We start from the raw sequence: 21735 nt of genomic DNA on the forward strand, positions 1-21735 counted from the left end.
TGGGCTCTCTAGGGACAATTTTTGGAACGTGGCCCACAGAAGTTCTGCACGACACAGCCCCCTCTCCTTCCCAGCAGCAGCAAGACACCACCGGGGCAAGAGCATGGCGCCTTCTGCCCAGGCTCTAACGCATGCCTGCAGAATAACAATCTGCTCTCGGTGCGCCAGGCACAATGAAGGCTCTCTCAGCTGCCACTCAAGCGGGGCCTGCTAACACTCCCGCCCCTTGTTTCTGGCTCTTGGCATTGTTGGGGCAGGGAGTGCGGGGAGAGCTGCACACTTCCATGCTGGGAAAGGCAGGGCCCCCCCCCCCGCCCCCCCCACCGGCGACCCCAGCCAGTCATCGAAGGCCCAGACAACAGCAGTAGCCAGACGAGTTAGCAGGGCCCTTAAACCTCGTGGCGAACTCGCTGAACATTCAGGAATTTGAGCATTGTGGTTTCAGAAAATTCTGGCCTCTGCCTCCCTCATCCCCCAACTCCAAACAACAACAACAACCACAACAACAACGACAAAAACCCAAACTCATCTCAAATTCTTTTGGCATGGCAAGACTGTCACAATGTTTGATTGCAGCTCCGATGTCCTTCCAACACCCTTTAAAGGACAGGGCTGACAGATCTCCAACAGCACCGGGGCGGCCCTCAAACTATATAATCTGGACCCGGTTGGATAAAAAGTGATGCTATCGAAGAAGACTGATCAGGGATTATGATAAGCAGAGGACATGGTGAATGTTGGAAGTAGCAAGCTTATTGCTGATCTTTACACTGGAGGCAAAAGATCTTTACACTGGAGGCAAAATCTTTACACTGGTGACACGCCAAAAAGAGCACACCCAGAATATATTCATTACAGGAGGGAGCAACACATTCGTAAACTCAAAGTGTGGTTGCACATCAGAGGTAAGCCTCAAAGCTTGTCTCAAAGCAAAGACTGGTGCCGATCCCCAGCCAACTTAAAGGATGAACGGGGCCATGAGACTATTTTAGGATAAAAATAATAACTACTACTTTTGGAGCCCTATGTTTCAGGGATTTTAAATACATTAGCTAATGTAGGCCTAATGGCAGCCTTGTGAGATAGATACCATTGTTCCCAATTTATATACAACCGAGCATTGTGAGGCCTGGGGCAGTTAGGAAAGTTCTGCCTGACCCCAAAGCCACTGTTCTCAGATTCACAGTATTAATATGCCTCTCTGGGGCTCAAAGGAGACACAAAGCTGAGGACATGAACCAAATGTGGTTTGTTTGTTTGTTTGTTTTTTTCCTAAAGAATTCCAGTTTTCCTTGAGCTTGGATTAGAGCTTTATCTTAAACAAGTAATCATAGTCGCTCTTTCCAGATAAGATGCAACGTCTAATCTTGAGAAAAGCAGTGAGCATTTCCATTTCTGCTGAATGCATCAAAACCAAACCAATAAAGTCTAGCCTTTGTGACAGTTCTTTGTCTCTTCCGAGGCTAAAAATGTCTGGACACACTGAGTCAGTTGGAGTGTCAGCACTCTCTTGACCTGGCACACAACCGAATATGAGTCACTAAAAGGATTCGAAACTCAGGGTCAGGAAAACACTGCCATTAAGTCAGTATAGCCAAAAATATTCGGGCGTCAACCTTGTGCTCCTGGATGTAGCTTGTTCATTCATCTATTTGTTTATTCAGCCAGTAAATATCTATCCTAACACACTCACATATAAAACACAGAGTAAAAAGTCTAATGAATACAAAATAATATAGTGAAAAGCAAGTTCACACCATCGTCCTCCAGATTTTCTGTTTAAGGACAACTCCTGACACCAGTTTCCTGGGGATCCTTCTAGAGATATTCAAGGCATAAATGTAACTTTCCCTTGCTTTTCTTTCTTTCTTTTTTTAAAAATTTTTTTAAAGGTTTATTCATTTTTGAGGGACAGAGAGACAGAGCGTGAGCACGGGAGGGGCAGAGAGAGGGGGAGACACAGAATCTGAAGCAGGCTCCAGACTCTAAGCTGTATGCACAGAGCCCAACGTGGGGCTCGAGTTCACGAACCGTAAGATCCTGACCTGAGCCAAAGTCGGACACTTAATTGACTGAGCCACCCAGGCGCCCCTCCCTTGCTTTTCCAAACTGTTATTGAATCCTTGCGATAGCCTGAGCACTGGTTTATATAAAGTGATGGCCAAGACTCGGCCCTGCCCCCCGAGGAAGAGGTGGATACATAAATCAATTGCCACCATATGATTGAGAAGTGCTCTGATGTTTATGGGAATGGTAGTGATCTGAGTAGACTAGGGCTGAAATGCTAATGGATCCGATCAGCTGTTGCAATAAATTGTTGTCACCAGTGTTTGCAAATTATTTTTTTAAAAGGTTATGGCTTATTCCTGTGATAATCATTTATTCAAACTAATATTAATATCAAATTAATATTCTAACTTTCTTTTGTGAGTGATACGGAAAGATGTGGAGGTCAAGCTGGTTCCCTGAGAACTGTGTGTGACCCTGGGCATGCCCATGGTATGTCCTCCCACAAATGTGATCTGATCCACATGTTGGGAGGTTGAAAATTTCAGACATCCAGTGGTTAATGGGGGCCATAATATCCTCATTTTCTGGGATACCACCAGAAAGCTTTCCCCAAATATTATATGCTTCGCATTCAGTTGGGATATCAGTCTCTTGGTTGCCTGGTTTCAAAACATTCATACTTGTAATAGGATGGAAGTCAGGAAGTGGCAAAGCCGCCCATCTGGATTGAATACAGTTCGGGACAGTAGTCTGTGCACCGTGAGGCAGATAATGTTTTGCAGATTTAAGAGACAGTCGAATCTGATGCATGTGGATGCAAGCTACTGGTGGAAAGCCAGGAGCAGACCCTTTGAATGGACCTGGATTTATGGGAACTACTCAGGAGCTTGTAGGCTTTGAGGAGGGACACAGAGTGGTTATTTTGTTCACAAAGAGTTGACTTCAGTGAGCCTGGATTCTCACCCCATATTGACTTTTATTTCCAGTATGAATGTAAACCAGCTCCAGACACAGATTCTCGGCTCAGATGCTCGGACTCTGCTCAATGACGGATAGAGAGTTAAAGAGAGAAAATAAAAAAGGGCATAAATAAGTTTCACATGATTTCCAATCCAAACTAAGAGTTGGCTCTGTTTCACTCAATCAGCCAGGGGCAGAGAGCATTTTGCAAACTTCAGTGGCTCTTTCAGAAAGCCTGGTCTATATCCTGTTTTCAAAAGGAAACCCAGAACCTGTCAGATGTGCCCTGTTTCTGTTTCTGTGGCAGCTCACCTCGTAGCTGTTCTAAGATAGAAAGTGGCCCAAGTACATTCGTTCTCCTCTAGTTCTTTCAAATGTGCCCACCTGAGGGACAAGACATTTTGCTGGTTGTTTTAACACATGAGGCAGAAATGCATCTAGGAATGAAGCACAGCTGAATTGTCAAAGGTAGGTCCATAAAATACAGTCCTTCCCAAGGATTTCCTTCCTGGGGAGCCCAGGTGGCCCCAGCTTGACAGCAGGGTCTCTGTGCTAACTTAGGTTTTCATATCATGTCAGAAAAATAGAAATATAATTCTCTTCCCTTGCTAGAAAACTCAAATTTGTATAGTTTTTTTTTAATTTTTTTTAACGTTTATTTATTTTTGAGACAGAGAGAGACAGAGCATGAACGGGGGAGGGGCAGAGAGAGAGGGAGACATAGAATCGGAAGCAGGCTCCAGGCTCTGAGCCATCAGCCCAGAGCCCGACGCGAGGCTCGAACTCACGGACCGCGAGATCGTGACCTGAGCTGAAGTCCGACGCTTAACCGACTGCGCCACCCAGGCGCCCCTCAAATTTGTATAGTTAAAGAACAAATTTTAAAGTCTCTTTTTAATAAATGCTATGATACAGGGTATGGAGTATGAGAGGGTTTCCCCCGCCCCCACCTCTATTCCTTCCTTCTTCCTTCCTTCCTTCCACATGAGGCCAAAGTAGACCTGAGTGAAATCTTGCTTTTTGCTCAGTTTCTTTTCCCTAGTCGAGTTAAAGCACAAAAAGAGTGTATTTTCCAAGTACCTTATGGGATCCTGACAATTTATTTCTTCCCTTTGCTTTGAAAATGACCCCTAAAGAGATAAAATTGTTTGCATTAGTTCTTAGAGAAAAGCAGCCAAGGTTTTATTAAAAACACTGCCCTTTGTATTCTTGCATATTTTCTTTCCCTGTCTAATATGGGAAGATATCAAATGTAAAAGAAACACAAACATAAGACACTGCTCCTTTCATCTTCACTCAATTTCCAAAATCCTCCAACACATTACCTTATTCTTCTTATTAAACTTTAAAAAGGAGCAAGTGGAATGCTGCATTTAAATTTTGAGGAGTGAGGACTTGGGATAGGCAATCTGCATTGTGTCATTTGTTAGATTCTCCTAAGATCTTCTCACTCTGTATTGGGACTGGCAAAACATTTTTATACCTCGGGGAACACATTCATATCAACTGGTTTCGTATGGAACTCAATTCTGGAAATTCCTCTTCTTTGATGTGACTGGATTCTTTAATTTTTAAGAAACAGGGATGAAAAGTGTCACTGATCCCTGGTAGAGTAAATAAACTTTAAAACAAGTTCAAGGTTTCCCTTAAACATATATAATGTATTATTGATAATGCTTGGTACGGCAAAACTCTAAAATACATATAAGAAATAATTCAAAGATGAAATATAATGATGAAAAATAATATAATGAAAAATATATGATGACCTCTGTTTTCCTTTTTTTTTTTTAATTCCCAGCCTAATTTTGTTCACTAAAACCTGTCTCTGTCAAAGCCATCTTAACAAAAAAATTTTTTTAATGTTTATTTACTTTTGAAGGAGAGAGAGAGAGTGTGTGAGCAGGGGAGGTACAGAGACAGTGGAAGACACAGAATCTGAAGTAGGCTCCATGCTCTGAGCCATCAGCACAGAGCCCAACGCGGGGCTTGGACCCACGAGCTGTGAGATCATGACCCCAGTTGAAGTCAGACACTTAACTGATTGAGCCACCCAGGCGCCCCCAAAGCCGTCTCTAAAAGCCATAGTTATGAAGCAGCAGACTCTGTAGCATAATGGGGACAAAATCTTGTGATAAAATTCTTAATTTTTTTCACTTAACCTGTTATGTTTTTAAAAAAAGACTAAAAGGAAACATACCAAAAGACTATCCTAGAATTATTCCTTATATTCTTCTTCTTTCTTTTTTTCTCCTTTTTGTAATTTGGGACAATTACTTTTCGAACAACAATTACAAAAAGACCAGCCATAGTCCTTATATTTTTCATGGGTCTGATTTATCCTGGACCACCCTGTACTTGGAGATGCAGGCCTCTGACTTAAAAAAAAATATGTACTTTAAACTTCGAATAGCTTATCAGAAACCATAATGGTGCCTGATAAAATCTCAGCCCTCAAAGAAAAAATATTTGAGGGGTACAGTGCGTGCTGGGATAAACAGTTTGAAACCAAGTGAATAATGAGGTTACTGAGTCAGTGATGAGCACACCTGAGTTTTGATAAGCATGACCCAATAGCATGTGGTGAAATCCTCCATCCACGGAGAGTGTCTCATCTGTACTGAACTCACCAGAAGGAGCCTTTAGTTCCTATAAAGCAAGGTACAATAAATCAGGGGAAAGCTGCAGATCCTGTCAGACCTGCCTGCATTCCTTTCCCCTCAGTGATTCCTTAGTTCAAGAGGGTTCATCCTTCGGGAATATTTCAACACCCTTTTGGAAGCTATGCCAAAAGCCAGGGTTTTGACAGCTTGATAAAGCCTTATATTATCCTGAGATAGAGAAAAACCTGACTCTGGGAAGGGCTAAATTATCAAAGGCAGTACCGAGTAGCAACAGTGAGTTAACTGGCAGATCTTGAGGGGATGAGAGTGCCTTTGAACTTGCTGGGAATTTTAACAGCAAGAGTGCAGATTCCTAGGAGAAAAGCTGTTACTAAAAGAAGACAAAGAACTAGTAAGTAGCTTTCCAGCTGGATAAAAAGACAGGAGTTAGAATCCACCGGCTATAGAGTCCTATGTTCCATTTCCATCATTATACTGGGGGAGAGAGTAGATTCAGAGAAATTTGTGGGATGGTGTTGAAAATAGATGCCCAAAACAAGAAGTTGGGGGGGGCGGTGTTCATTTCTTTTAGTATTATGGACTAGAATTTAAAATATCAGTGTGAAGAGGGAATTAACTGGACTTGGTAGAATGACAAATCAGGAGCCATTGGGGATCTGGTGATTTTATAGATGCTGAGGCTGAGTTCAGCTCTCTTCCTGGGAACTATTCTCTTTGAAGTCAGAGCAAGTTGGGAACAGAGCGGGCAAAGGGAAGAGTGGAAATTAGGATGAGAATGACTTTTGTAGTGTATCATTTCCCTCAAACATTTATTGCTTTTCCCTTCCTTCTTCATTCAGCAAATACTTCCTGACCTTCTCCTTATGCCTAGCATTCTACTGGGCACTGGGGATTTGAAGACAGGAGAATTCCTGGTCTTGAAGAGTCTGCAGTAATGGCAAATACTAACTCCTATTCTCTTTCTGGTTAGGAATAGCTCTGAGGACGTGACGCACTGTCCCATATTTCTATTATCTTATATCGCAAATTTGAAGACATTTCTCATTTCACCTAAGTTTACTCTTATTATTAAAGCCATTGGTTAAATGTATTAAAGTAGGTTGAATTTTGATGTTATTAATTATGCTTTTTCACCTTAATAAATTAACTCATTTGAAAACAAAATCCCAAGTCAGAGAGACCTTCCATTCTGGCTCCTGTTTCTAACAATATGATATGGCTTCTAAGTTGATTTCATGAACCGCTTTTTCCTTATGTTGGAATCTGGGGAGAGTATTACAGATTTTACCTGCAGGGGGGAGATGAATTGATTTTTATCAGTTAGACATCTAGCTGGTCTGAAAACAACCACTGAAGGGTATTTGTTTGTTTTTGCCTACAAAAATATTGACAGCCATGCAACCAAAATGTAAAGTTTCTAAAAGAAAAGAAAAATCCCTACTTTGTCCTACCCAATCTTCTCTGAAGACAGGAGGAAGAAACTTCTGTAACTTTCCAAGAAGTGAAACCAATTGACATTTTAAAAAGCCACATTATACTCATAACCAGTAATATAGTAAGTTTTCAGAAGAGCCATATCTGATCAGTCAGAATATAAAATAGAATTCAAATACCTATTTCCTTTATAGGCTTAAATTATTTTGACTAACAAGCTCAATATTGCTCTAGAAAAATTTCTCTATTTTGCCACTCTTTTGTGTGGCAAATTTTAGTTTCTCAAGGATGCCACGGGGATGGAACATTGAAGGCCCCTCCTGATCCCTGCCTCCAGAAGTTTATGCCCCGCTGTAGTCACTTCCTACAATCCACGGCATCACGACTGGTCCGTGCAACAAAGGATTATGGCAGAAGTGATGGTATGTCCTTTCCTGGGCTAAATCGTGGAAGACATTCTAGCTCCTGCCTCCCAATCTTTCTCTTTGTCTCTTTGATCATTCCCTCTGGGAGGCACCAGCTGTTGGGTTGTGAGGACAGTCAGGCAGCCCTGTGAATCATCATGTGGCAAGGTACTGAGGCCTCCTGCCAGCAGCCATATGAATGAGCCATCTTGGAAGCAGATCCTCCAGTGCTGCATAAGCCTTCAGATGACTGCAGCCCCTGCCAGACAGCTTGACTGCAACCTCGACAGGGACCCTGAGCCAGAACCATTCGGTTAAGTCATACCCAGATTCCTAACCCATAGGAACTGTGTGAAATAATGAATGTTTCCTGGGTTAAGCTGCTAAATTTTGGAGTAATTTGTTATGCAGCCAGAGATAATGAATACAAGGGTCATTTCAACCCGGGGATTCGTTGCTTTTCTGATCCTCCGATCACACTCGGAATATCTACCACGTGAAATATTCTTACCAGGAGTCCTCGGAAGCTTTAAATCTCCTCAGTTCCCGGGGTTCCTGGCTCACTGGGTTAAGCTTTTGACTGGTTCAGGTCATGATCTTGGGGTTCGTGAGTCTGAGCCCTGTGTCGGGCTCTGTGCTGACAATTCAGAGCCTGGAGCCTGCTTCGGATTCTGTGTCTCCCTCTTTCTCTGTCTCTCCCCAACTTGTGCTCTGTCTCTTTCTCTCTCAAAAATAGATCAACATAAAATAAAGATTTTATCTTTTAAAATAAATAAATCTCCTTAGTTCCTTGCATATCTCATGTATTAATACACATATTGTATATGCGTACATGTCTAAAGTTAATACCTTTTTTTGTAAATGCTTTTTAAAGTTTATTTTTCCTAAATAATACATGCTTATTAAAGAAAATGTGGAGGGAAAGCTAATAAAAGTTACCCATACTTTTGACACCCAAAGAGAACTATTATTAATATTTGCGTGTACTTCCTTTCATTTTCTTTCTCGTTTACAAAGAAGTTGTGACCATACGCTGTATACCATGCTTTCAACAAGCCAAGTTCATTTTATTTAATAACAAAACCCAATAATGTGCCTTGCTCATTCTTGTCATTCAGCTCCCTGCTCTGAGTGACAGGTTCCCAGGGAAATCAGATGTGACTGTGCCCTAAGTGTGCAGAAGGCCCCGTGAGGGTGTCGTGGGTTTGGAGCCAGGGCCTGGCAGGGAGTGATCAGTGTCTGGGGGTGCCAGACACATGGGAAATGATTTATACCAACGGCCAGTCGCCTCTGCACACATTCTTTTTATTTTCAGTACTAACATGTGTGTAAAGGGCCACTCCCTGCCCAACAACCCGTATTTATATCCACAAACTTGTTAAGAGAATCTACACTCTTTATTTTTCTGTTCCTCTTCAAATAGGGCTGTGTAGAAATGTGAATTTACTAAATGCTGATGAAAGCATCAGCAGCAGGGCCCTTTCCAAGGCCCTGGGAGGGGTGCTAGCAATGTGTTCACATGGTCGTGTATTATAAAAAAAAAATTTTTTTATTGTTTATTATTTTTGAGAGAGAGAGAGAGAGAGAGACTGCGAGCAAGCAGCGAAGGGGCAGAGAAAGAAGGAGACACAGAATCAGAAGCAGGCTCCAGGCTCTGAGCGCTCAGGACAGAGCCCGACGCGGGGCTCGAAATCACAAACTTCGAGATCATGACCTGAGCTCTAATCGGCCGCCCAACCAACTGAGCCACCCAGGTGCCCCTCACGTGGTCATGTATTTATATAAAGTTAACAAAAGTGAGAAACTTCAGTCACAATTGTGAAGACGGCCGTCTCTTTCCTCTCTGCCCCTGCCCTGCAGAACGTATACACTTGCCTTTATGCAGGGTGGGATTAAGTGTTTGGGAGCATTTTGTTTTTATAAATTTTTGTCTTCTTCTTCTTCTTCTCCTTTTTTTTTTTTGACTAGGCATGGAAAAATCATGATTCAGGACCTAGAATGTTAGAGATACGACTTGGTCTCTAAGTGGCAGTTTTGTTTTGTTTTTTCCAATTACTTGTACTGTAAGCAGTATTTATTATTTGTTAGTCTTATTTGTGAAGTCATTGGGAATTTTTGAGCTTTGAGAGTTACAGAATTAGAGGGCTTCTAATGAGCCCAGTCTGTTCTAAATGGCTGTATGTAGTTCCAAGATTGTTTCATCAGAATCTATAGGGCCTCAAGCAACCCTCCTCTTTGTTGACTCCATTCTTTGACTCTCTTCCTTTGTTGACTCCTATTCCTTGACTCTATGCATATTTTTTGAAGAAAATGGCTGCCTCTCCAGTTTTTCACTGTAACACTTCAATTAAGAAAAAAACAAATAAATTTAACCTACTCCATGCAATACCTTTAAACAAAAAAGGAATGCAAAATACACAGTACCAACCAGGTAGGTGATGCACTTTATAAAAGACTGTGCAACAAACAAACAAAGAAACAAACAACACAAAGAAAAAAGGGACAAAAACCCAAACTCTTAACTATAGAGAATAGATGGGTGGTTACCAGAAGGGGTGGTGTAGGAGGCTAAGTGAAATAGGTGATGGACAGTAAGAGTACCCGGGTGGCTCAGTTGGTTAAGGGTACAACTCTTGATTTCCACTCAGATCTTGATCTCACGGTTTGTGAGTTGGAGTCCCGCCTCGAGCTTTGTGCTACAGAGCCCGCTTAGAATTCTCTCTCTGCTCTTCTCTCTCTCTCAAAATAAATTAAAAAAAAAAAAAAAAAAAAAAGAGTACCCTTATTACGATGAGCACTGAATAATGTATAGAATTGCTGGAAAAAAAAAAAAAAAGAAAAAGACTGTGCTACTTGGATGTTTATTCATTTCACCTGTTGATTAGAGGAATTTATTCCTTTTTTTAAAAAAATTTTAATCTTTACCTATTTTTGAGAGACAGAGAACAAGCAGGGGCGAACAGAGAGAGAAGGAGACAGAATCCAAAGCAGGCTCCAGGCTCTGAGTTGTCAGCACAGAGCCTATGCGGGGCTCGGACTCAAGAACTGTGAGATCATGACCTGAGCCGAAGTCAGAGGCCCAACCGACTGAGCCACCGGGGCGCCCCAATTTATTCTTCTCTTAAAACAACTTTTTGAACAACGTAAAAATCAATTCAATGCCTGCTGTGGCAGCCACAGAGATACATTGTTCAGATGTCCCCTTAAGAGAACCTGCTGTGGGTGTCTGGCAGAATGGCAAGCCCAGGTGCCACATCTTTGGAGCCTATAGCACTCACGCGGAGCCCCACCCTTCTGGGCCATTGACAGAACACTGCTGAGGTACCTGGGTACCAGTGCCGGTCCACCCTGCCTGATACAGGATTCCTCTCATGGGCAACTTTTGTGCAGACCCTCCCCCATCAGCCTGTCGAGGCTTTCTCAGAACTGTGCCAGGTTCTGAGGCTCTTCCTATCCAATCTTTACTTCCCCCTCTCCCTTCACAGGCAGCGGACCTGATCATGGTCTGACCCTCTCTTTGTCTATTCCTACTCTATCTCCCTCTGTCCTTCATAGGCTTCCCCTCAGTAAATCTCTGGCATGTCACATCCCGTCCTAGCATCTGCTTCTCTGTGCATCTGAAATGACACATATGTACATTGTTAACAATGAACTAATCCAGAAGGGCTTATCCTAAGAAGCAACAGTTCCCCATCCTCCTCTTGAATAACGCCTTTCCCCAATCGCTCACACGGGGAACCACTTTTAACACTTTTTCTTTTTAGCTCTTTTGGTAGTTACCATATCTGTAAAAAAATATATTTATGACAGGGGCACCTGGGTGGCTCAGTCAGTTAAGCATCTGACTCGATTTTGGCTCACAGTTCATGAGATCGAGCCCCACGTCGGGCTCGGCACTGACAGCGTGGAGTCTGCTTGGGATCTCTCTCTCCCTCTCTCTCAAAATAACTAAATATTTAAAAAGAGTATGTTTATGACATACTGTATATTATTTATTTTGCTATTATTTGTTATATATTTTTATGTACTTGTTAGGTGTTATATGTTATATGTATAAATATATATTTGTCATGTATTATTGTTTATTGCTGTAATATGTTTACGCAATATCTTTCTTTTCTTTTTTAACCATGGAGGTATAATTTTTTTTTTAATTTTTTTTTTTAGCATTGATTTATTTTTGAGACAGAGAGAGAGCATGAACAGGGGAGGGTCAGAGAAAGAGGGAGACACAGAATCCGAAACAGGCTCCAGGCTCTGAGCTGTCAGCACAGAGCCCAACATGGGGCTCGAACCCACAGATTGCGAGATCATGACCTGAGCCGAAGTTGGACGCTTAACGACTGAGCCACCCAGGCGCCCCCTTTTTTTTTTTTAATTTTTTTTTTAACATTTATTTTTTTTTGAGACAGAGAGAGAGCATGAACAGGGGAGGGTCAGAGAAAGAGGGAGACACAGAATCAGAAACAGGTTCCAGGCTCTGAGCTGTCAGCACAGAGCCCGACCATGGAGGTATAATTGACATAAAATAAACCACTTATATTCAAAGTGAACAATTTGAAAATTTTTGACATTTGTGTACACCATGAAACTATCACCACAATCAAGAGAGTGAACATACCTATCACCCCTGAAACTTGCTTCATGCCTCTTTAAAATCATCCCTCCTATCTCTCTCTACAGTCCTTGATCTGCTTTCTGACACATGGATTAGTTTCCTCTTTCTATAATCTTATATAAACGTGATCTTACGGTAAGTACAACTGGAGGGGCGGCTTCCTTTACTCAGGATAATTAATTTGAGACTCGTCCGTGTAGTTATGTGTATCTGTCATTTATTCTTTTTTACTGCTATGTGGCACATCCCATTGTATGAATGTAACACAATTTCTTTTTCCATTCATCTTTTGGTGGACAGTGGGGTTGTTTCCACTTTGGGGCTATTACCAATAGAGTTGCTATGAATATTTGTGCACAAGTGTTTGCGTAGACATACATTATATTCTCTCTTTTCTCTTTCAATGATCGTTGTCCTTTATTGCCTAAAGTCCAGTAGATTGGGTGCCATTTTTTCATATATTTTGTCTGATGTTTTAGTTGTTTCAGGCAGGATGGTAAATCTCGTCCCTCTTACTCCATTTGACTGGAAGCAGAAATATTTTGAACCTCTTTCATTTATCATAATCTTCCTTTAGGTGATGATATGCCATTACACGTGTGGTATAAGAATCTTCACCACAGCTCTGTTTCTCCTGTCCTGGCCTTTGTGCTATGGTTGTCAGACTATTACACACTCTTCAGCGGATTGTTTTTCTTTTCCTCTTTAACAATTTTAGACAATCTCTGTTGATTTCTTTGATGATAGACATGGACTGAGTTCACGTATCTTCCATCTTCCAAACTCTGCCTTCCTCTCCTCCACTTCAATACGATTACGTCACCATTTTTAGATCCTTTGTTAGTTGCCTTTGTAACTGTATACAAATATAGTTTTATATAGTGACATCCTTATTTTTAATTCCATCAACTACTGACAATATTTCTTGACGCTTCACTTTGTGAGGTGAACATATGAATGTCTTTATCCTTTCCTTCATCTCTGTATTCCTTTCTACCACATTTAAATGCTTAATTCTTTTGGAAACATTTTAAAAATATTTATTTATTTATTTAGAGAGAGCACAAGTGGAGGAGGGGGGGCAGAAGGAGAGAATTCCAAGCAGGTTCTGCACTGTCAGTGCAGAGCCCAATGTGGAGCTTGAACTCACAAACTGAGATCATGACCTGAGCCGAAACCAACAGTCAGACACTTCACCCACTGAGCCGCCCAGGTGCCCCCCAAATACTTGGTTTTAACTTCTATTGTCAAGAAAGGGAACATGCATCTTGTTCTACCACCAGACCTGAGTGTTCCTTTTTCCTGGTGTGTGCGTTGATTCCAAGAGCTGCAAATTGGTCAACAGTGTTTACAACCTTTTTCTATATGAAGATTGTTAACAGATCAGCCACGTACTGTACTATAGTTATATATCTTTTTTACATAGTCTTGTGTGTTTCTTGGGATTTCTAATTGTCTCTTTTGCCCCACCCCATATCCTGCATTGCTGCATTTTTTACAACTTGATATTCCAACTTCTTCACGATACTATCAAATCTGAATTCTTTCTCATATACATTTTCTTTCCAGACACCTACCTTTTGGAGACCTTGTTCTACCAGCTCTAAGCTGGATTTTTGGGTTCTACATTTGGAGAAAAGTTGTCACCCTAGGTCTTCCTTCCATTTTCTCCTGACTGGCTTAATTGTTTCTTGAGCTCCACAAATTTTTAGTTTACTCCACTAGTTTTCTGGAACACATCCTTGAGTCATTTCCATAGAATGGGAATATTGGAGGTAAACTTACTGAGTTCTTCCTTGACTTACAATGTCTTTATTCTACTCTCAAATTTAATTAATAATTTGAGTATTGAATAAAATAAAATAATTTTCTCTCAGAACTTTGAAGGCAGAGTTCCATTGTCTTGTAGCATTTGGTATTGCTAAAGAGAAGTTTAATGCCAATCTGATTTTTTAGAAAGGAAGACAATTTACTTTTCCTCTCTGAAAATTTTTGGATTTTAAGAGAACTTTGATATTATGACAGGGATTGCATTACATGTGTACATTGCTTTGGGTAGTAGAGCTGTTTTAACAGTATTTGTTCTTCTGATTCATGAGCATGGACTGTCTGGGTGAAAATGCAAATTGGTGCAGCCACTCTGGAAGGCAGTATGGAGGTTCCTCAAAAAGTTAAAAATAGAACTACCCTATGACCCAGCAATTACACTAGGAGGTATTTACCCAAAGGATACAAAAATACTAATTCAAAGGGATACATGCACCCCTATGTTTATAGCAGCATTATCTACAATAACCAAACTATGGAAACAACGCAAGTGTCCACACACACACACACACACACACACACACACACACACAGTAATATTACTCAGCCATAAAAAAAAGTGAACTCTTGCCATTTGCAATGATGCGGATGGAGCTACAGAGTATTATGCTAAATGAAATAAGTCAGAGAAAAACAAATACCATATGATTTCACTCATATGTGGAATTTAAGAAACAAAACAAACCAGCATAGGGAAAGAGAGAGAGGGAGAATGGCAATCCCAGGAAGCAGACTCTTAACTACAGAGAACAAAATGGTGGTTACCAGAGGGGAGTTGGGTGGGGGGTGGTTAAATAGGTAATGGGGATTAAGGAGTGAACTTGCTGCAGTGAGCACTAATTATTGCATGTAAGTGTGGAGTCACTATTGCACACCTGAAACTAATGTTACACTGTATGTTATGTTAACTAACTGGAATTTATTACTTTTTAATTTTTATTTATTTTTTAATTCTTTTTTAATGTTTATTTATTTTTGACAGAGAGAGAGAGACAGAGGATGAGCAGGGGAGGGGCAGAGAGAGAGGGAGACACAGAATCCGAAGCAGGCTCCAGGCTCTGAGCTGTCAGCCCAGAGCCCGACGCGGGCCTCGAACTCACGGACCGCGAGATCGTGACCTGAGCTGAAGTCGGATGCTCAACCGACTGAGCCACCCAGGCGCCCCTAACTAACTGGAATTTAAATAAAACCTTTTAAAAAATCTTTGATATTCTGAAATTTCACCATTTTGTAACTGAGTGGGGTTCATTTTTCATTCACTGTGTCTGGCATTATAGCATTTTTTTTCCTTCTCTCTTCAGTCTAGAGACTCGTGTCTTTCAGCTGAGAAATTCTTTTTTATTATTTTTTTGTTTATAGTTTCCTGTCATCTCATCTGTTCTCTCTGGAGCTTCTAGTCATTGAACATTCACCGCTTGGATTTATACTTTACAATTTAGCCTTTCTTTCACATTTTCAATCTACCTGTATTTTCTACTTTCTTTGAGATTTCTTTGATTTTTATTTTTCAATCTGTTTTTAAAATTTCTGCTTAACCTACCATATTTTTAATTTCTAAGAACTCTTTTTTATTCTTGGACCCTACCTTTTTTATTGTATTTATTTCTTGAACTACAACCTTAATTATTTTTTTTTAATATTCTCTTGAGGATACTACTTATAGTTAAAATATTCTTTTCTAGCAAATGTTCTTAAGATGTGCAAGTTTGTATATATTTTATATGTAAAATGAGTCTGGACATGTCCATGGACGTACATTTTCAACTGCACGCATTTGTAAAATCTACCAAGAGACATTATTTTTCCTCCTGGTAGATATAAATTTCTTCAGCATGAGCTGAGTTTTCAAAATATGGAGTCCACATGTTCAGTGTATGTGCTTCCTCACTGAACTAGCCCAGCCAGTTAGCCTTAGTGAACGTTGTTTTTCTCCTTCAAAAGTTTGGGAGGTCTTTTCCTTTTTACTGTATATTTATATTCTACCTGTCAGTTGATGATCTGAGGCCAAGTGGTCAACATTGGAATAATGTTTGACTGGAGACAAATGGGGAGACTTAGCAACCAGGACAGAAACTTTTGCAAGAGTTTGAAAACTGATTGATATGGTCCCTCAGAGTGCTCCTAGACATGGAGTGGGGTGTGTGTGTGTGTGTGTGTGTGTGTGTGTGTGGGAGGATGGGGGAGGTCATCAACCTGGTATTTATTCCTCTCAGAATCTGCCTTTCTTCTAGGCAGACTAGTTGGGTGATCTGACTACGGTAATTCAGAGATTTAAAAGTATGTGCAAGTTGACAAACTGCATCAAAATGTTAGTCAGCCATGCTTATTTCTGGGCTTCAGAATGTGGGATGTTATCTTTCCTTGCTAAAAAAAATACGTATCTGGGGCACCTAGCTGGGTCAGTTAGAAGAGCATGCAACTCTTGATCTTGGGGTCATGAGTTTGAGCCCCATGTTAGGTGTAGAGATTACTTAAGTAGATAAAACTTAAAAAATACAATACAATACAATAAATTTGTATCTGGAGTAATCAAATCTTCTTCCAGACACGCGTCTGCTCTTGTTTCCTGGACTTTTGTCACAGTAGGCCCCCCGACACCAGTCTTCGCTCCCACCTCAAAGAAAAAAAACCTTTTTTGAGTTGTCAACTCCTCAGCACTTTCTGAAGGGAGAAAAAGAACAGCAAGAAACAACTGAACATATTGATGAAGCACAAAATGAAATAGACTTAACGAACAAGCCAGTGAGGAGATTTTGAAAGTAGGACAGAAATATAACAAACTCCATCAACCGTCCTTTAAGCAGAGGTCCAGTTGATGCCCCAAATCCCAAAGTTTTAGTTAAAATATTTGTCAACCACGCACAAGTGTCTGCACTGTTTGGGGAGGAGGATGAAGAGGTGCTGCATTTTTCGACAAGAGTTGAAGTGACAGAATTTGAGGGTATTAAATCAGGTTACAAAATAGATTTTTATTTTGATGAAAACCCTTACTTTGAAAAGAAAGTTCCATCCAAAGAATTTTGTCTGAATGAGAGTGGTAATTCATCTTCAAAGTCCACTGAAATCAAATGGAAATCTGGAAAGGATGTGACCACACGTTCAAGTCAAGTGCAGAATGAAGCCAGCAGGAAGAGACATCATGAGGAACCAGAGAGTTTCTTCACCTGGTTTCCTGACCATTCTGATGCAGGTGAAGATGAGTTAGGAGAGGTCATCAAAGATGATATTTGGCCAAATCCATCACAGTACTACTTGGTTCCCAACATGGATGATGAAGAAGGGGAAGGACAAGAAGAAGAAGATGATGATGATGATGAGGGGAAGAAGAACATGACTAATGGAACACTGATAGATTCGAACCTTTCTTTTTTTATTTTCTCCAGTCCCTGGGAGCAAGTTGCAGTCTTTTTTCCCTCCTCTTGTGCTCATTCACCCTGTTTGTTGAAGTCTCTTGTCTTTCCCTTTATACATGGTGCTCAACTTACTTGGTGACGGGGTGGAGCAGCGAAATACCTAGCACAGAATACAGTGGGAAAAAAAATCTCTACCCATTTCTGTTCCAAATTCATTTTTATCCCTTCCTGTCTTAGCAAAAACTTTATGAGCTCAATACTGCTGTGCTCTTTGGGGAAAAAAGAAAAACTCTTTGCTCCCTCAGCTCTGCTGGAAGCTGGAGAGTGATACACTCTTGTGTAGTAGTGCATAGAATTCTAGTTTTTTCCCTCCTTTCTCTTATACTGGCTCAGAGATTACACTGTGTCTTTGTGGAAATATGGACAGTTAGCATTTACCAACATGTATCTGTCTACTTTCTCTTGTTTAAAAAAAAAAAACAACTTTAGAAACTGAGGTTATAGAAGGTCAGCCAAGGGTGGGTTTCAGATGTTTGGATGGATTAAGCGGGCACTTTGACAACAAGGCTTCTTCTTTGACGTATTTAATTGTGATGTTTAATGGCGATCCTTGCAGTTCAAGATGACACTTTTAAAATAAAATTCTCTCCTTATGAGGACTTGAGCCCTGCCAGTCAATGGGAGAATCAGCAGAACCTGTAGGATCTTATTTGGAATTGAGATTTTCTATCATAATTTTGTTTCTGCTTACTTTAAAGTTTTGTTTTTGTTTCACAGGCAAGGAAAGACGATGCTCAGTTTTAAATGTTAAATGTTTACAAGTTGCTTCCTTGAAATAAAACTAAATGTGTACACACACACAAAATTTAAAAAATACATATCAATATTTCTAAAGTTTTTACAACGAACACGATTACTTCCATAATAAGAAAATAATTTATTTTTAAAGTTTGCATAAGGCTTTCTTCTGAATCTTCATTTACCCGCTTAAAAGTAGCAGAAAAAAATCCAAATAAAACAAAATAAAATAAAAAAGCTATTTTTACCCCAGGGCTGATGGCTATACTTCAGGTGAAAAGGCTGAATCTTGCAACTGACTTAGTTCAATGTACCTTAACCAAATAGGTGCTACAGAAGAGAGAGATGGGGTGTGTGGGGGGGGGGGGGGAGTGGGGGAGGGTGGGGGGGAGGACAATGTTGGGAATATATAGAGAAGGAGATGGGAGCAGAGAAAAGATGCCTCAGGTATACCCTCCTGCCCTTCTCAAAGCTCACAAATGATGGAAGCATGACTTTGGGGAAATAGTCTGGATTTGCAGATTAATATAATCGAAATGGTATACCTGAACTTTGAGGGTTGCCATGGTACATACTTATGAGCTAGGTTTCCTGACCTGGTGTAATAATTCAGAAATCAGCTACACACGTGATTGGGTGGTCCTTGCATCACTGACTGCCATGTAAGCAGGTAATATTCAGATCACACATGCTACCCAAGCAGCCTCTGCTTTGAAGGGGGCTTTTGAGAGGACACTGACTGCTTCCTACTGATGACCCATTCATTTGTGACACCAACAAATGCAATGGGACCTGTGCTGAAGCTTTTACTGAGAGGCCAGAATTTAAAATGCTGTCAGGACTGAAAGGAATGCATAAACCATATCACCACAGAATTGCATTCATGAATGATTCAGGAGTTGGACTAAAAATTTTGAAATATTCTCAAGAGAATGAGAGCAAAACATTGAGAACTGGCGTTTTGTATTCCCCTTTTGTTAAGCAAGGATAAATAATATCCACTAGAGAGAATCTTCGCTTTTTGTAGGAATTCTCACAAATCAGGGATTTGCATCCCTGGGCATTATTAGGAAATACTTATGTTTGTAAATTTTTGTGACTCGAATGGCTCGTTGGGGTCTATTTTAGGGTTTGAGTCACACAACCATCAACTGGCCTCAGCGACTTAAACATCTTAACTCTAAAATATCTAAGACTTTGAAACCAATCTCTGTATTTAAAAGAGGTCAAATTCCAGAATTGCAAAATTCAAGCTGTAATCTTTTGTTGTACTCTTGATTTAGTGATTATTGTTAACCATGAATTAACAATTCCTAATAATAAATCAGAGGACAAATTCTCATTGTGGTGTGCCTCTCCAGTGTATGACATACCCCTCAAACTGAGTCATTTTCAAGCTTGTGGTGAGTGCAAAAACTTGCTGTTTCTTGCCAGACCTTCTACTGTGTTATCAGTGTCAGGAACTGACACTTCCTTTATTTTGCTGTATGCTGAGAGCAAGGACTGAAACCGCCATCACTTTTCTCCAACCATTGCCCCAAACAACTCTACCAAAACAGTATAATTTCCAATGACTTATGTTTAAGGGTCACCTTGGTATAACAAGATTTTAACAAGTATAATAATACCATCCAATATTTTTAAAAGCTTGCAGTGTAACAGACACTGTTCTTCAATGTTTTACACATACTAATTCATTTCATGTTCACAACAGCCTGATTGTGTAATACAGTTACGGGTTGAATTGTGTTCTCTCCCAAAAAGACGTGGGAGTCCTGATCCCCAATCTTGCAAATGTGACCTTATTTGGAGATAGAGTCTTTACAAAGGTAATCAAGTTAAAGTAAAGTCATCAGGGTGAGTCCTAATCTCAAATGACTGATGTCCTTTGAAAAAGGGGAAATTTGGACCCAGAGACATACATGTATAGAGAGAAGACACAGGGAGAAGACAGTCATCACCTAAGGAGAGATGCTTAGAATAGACCTCTCCCTCGCAACCCTTAGGAGAAACCCACCCTGCTCACACCTTGATCTGAGACTTCCAGCCTCCAGAGCTATGAGACCACATAAGCCACCCAATTTGTGGTACTTTACTATAGCAGCCCTAGCAAACCAATACAATAGTACTATTGTTATTACCCCCATTTTACAGTTGAGGAAACCAAGAAGCAGAGAAGTTAAGTAAGTTGCCCAGGGTTGTATGGGTAGTAAATGGGATAGGAACCCAGTCTCCAGAGTCTGGCTCCAGAGTCTACTCCTCTAAATAGCTAAGATACTTGACATTTCTGCATTCAATTATTGCAGACAATGCCCTCAGTTCCACTGCTTCCTGACAACGTCTTGCCACAGAATGGAAGGCACAATTATGATGAACCATGGATTTAGGCACACACCAAGTGAAACAAAACAATAATAATATATGCAACAACAATCACAAAACACCAATACATACAATGAGTCCTTGTATTGAGCACATATTATGAGCTAGAAGTCATCCCAGGAACGGATCCTATGAAGAGGAAAATTTTCTGGTCTCCTTAGGAGATCACTAGTTAGAAGGGGAACATCCTCCTCCAGCTGGATGGAAAAGACCCCATACAGGATATAATCTTTGAGTTGGGCCTTGAGTTGGGAAGAATTTTGGCAGGTGGCCAGAAAGAGAAAAGTTTGTAAATTCAGTAAAACCTTGGATTGTGAGTAGCTTGTTCTGCGAGTGTGCCACAAGATGAGCAAAAATTTCTAATAAATTTTAGCTCGATAAACAAGCGATGTCTTGCTATACGAGTAGTCTGTGACGCTGAACATCACATGATTGATCACAACTGGGCCAATGGTTCTTGAAATTCGCTTTGATGGGGCACCTGGGGGACTCAGTCTGTTAAGCATCCTACTTTGGCTCAGGTCATGATCTCGCAGTTTGTGGGTTCGAGCCCCACGTCGGGGTCTGTGCCGACAGCTCAAAGCCTGGAGCCTGCTTGGGATTCTGTGTCTCCTTCTCACTCTGCCCCTCCCCTGATCATGCTCTGTCTCTCTCTGTCTCTCAAAAATTAATAAATGTTAAAAAAAAAAAAAAAGAAAAGAAAGGAATTCACTTTGATATACAAGTGTTTTAGATTACAAGCATGTTTCCAGAATGAATTATGCTTGCAAACCAAGGTTTTACTGCAGTTTCATTTTGATGAATGTAGTTAGACATGTAGCCATTATTAGGTCCAACTTTAAGAATATATGAATGAAAGAGAAACACTGGAGCTCCAGACAAATGCTTGGAAATATTACTTGTATCAAATGAGAGAATAGGTAATTTCCTGCTTTTCCAGTTATACTCCAAAAACCATTGGCTTAAAGTTTAATAAGGCTGCATAACAAATTGGGGCAAGTCTTGGAACATTAACTGGATTTTGCTGGGCCATTGAATCTGTACCTCAGGAGCCTGGGACTGACAGAGGAAGCTGACTGAAGTCTCAGGGTCAGGGTACATTATATCACAGAGGCAGAGGTGGGAAACTTGTAGTCCTTGGGATCCATCTGGATCTTGGTCATGTCTGACCTTTACAGTATTGGTTAACACCGAAAACGAGATGTTTTAACTTTCTGTCTTCTTTAAAAAAGAAAAACAAAACAAAAATACTTCCGTGTTTTTTTTTTTTTTTAACATTCTGTCTTCTTAAAAAAATAAATAAATAAAGGATCTGACAATACTGG

General features: G+C 40.5%; 1 pseudogene; it reads left to right on the top strand.

Annotated features, from left to right (window-relative positions):
• The first annotated feature begins 727 nt into the window (after nucleotides 1-727).
• LOC102966365 lies at nucleotides 728-17369 on the top strand (annotated as a pseudogene).
• The last annotated feature ends 4366 nt before the right edge of the window (nucleotides 17370-21735 follow it).

This window comes from Panthera tigris, chromosome C2 (assembly GCF_018350195.1).
Source record: "Panthera tigris isolate Pti1 chromosome C2, P.tigris_Pti1_mat1.1, whole genome shotgun sequence".
Taxonomy (NCBI): domain Eukaryota; kingdom Metazoa; phylum Chordata; class Mammalia; order Carnivora; family Felidae; genus Panthera; species Panthera tigris.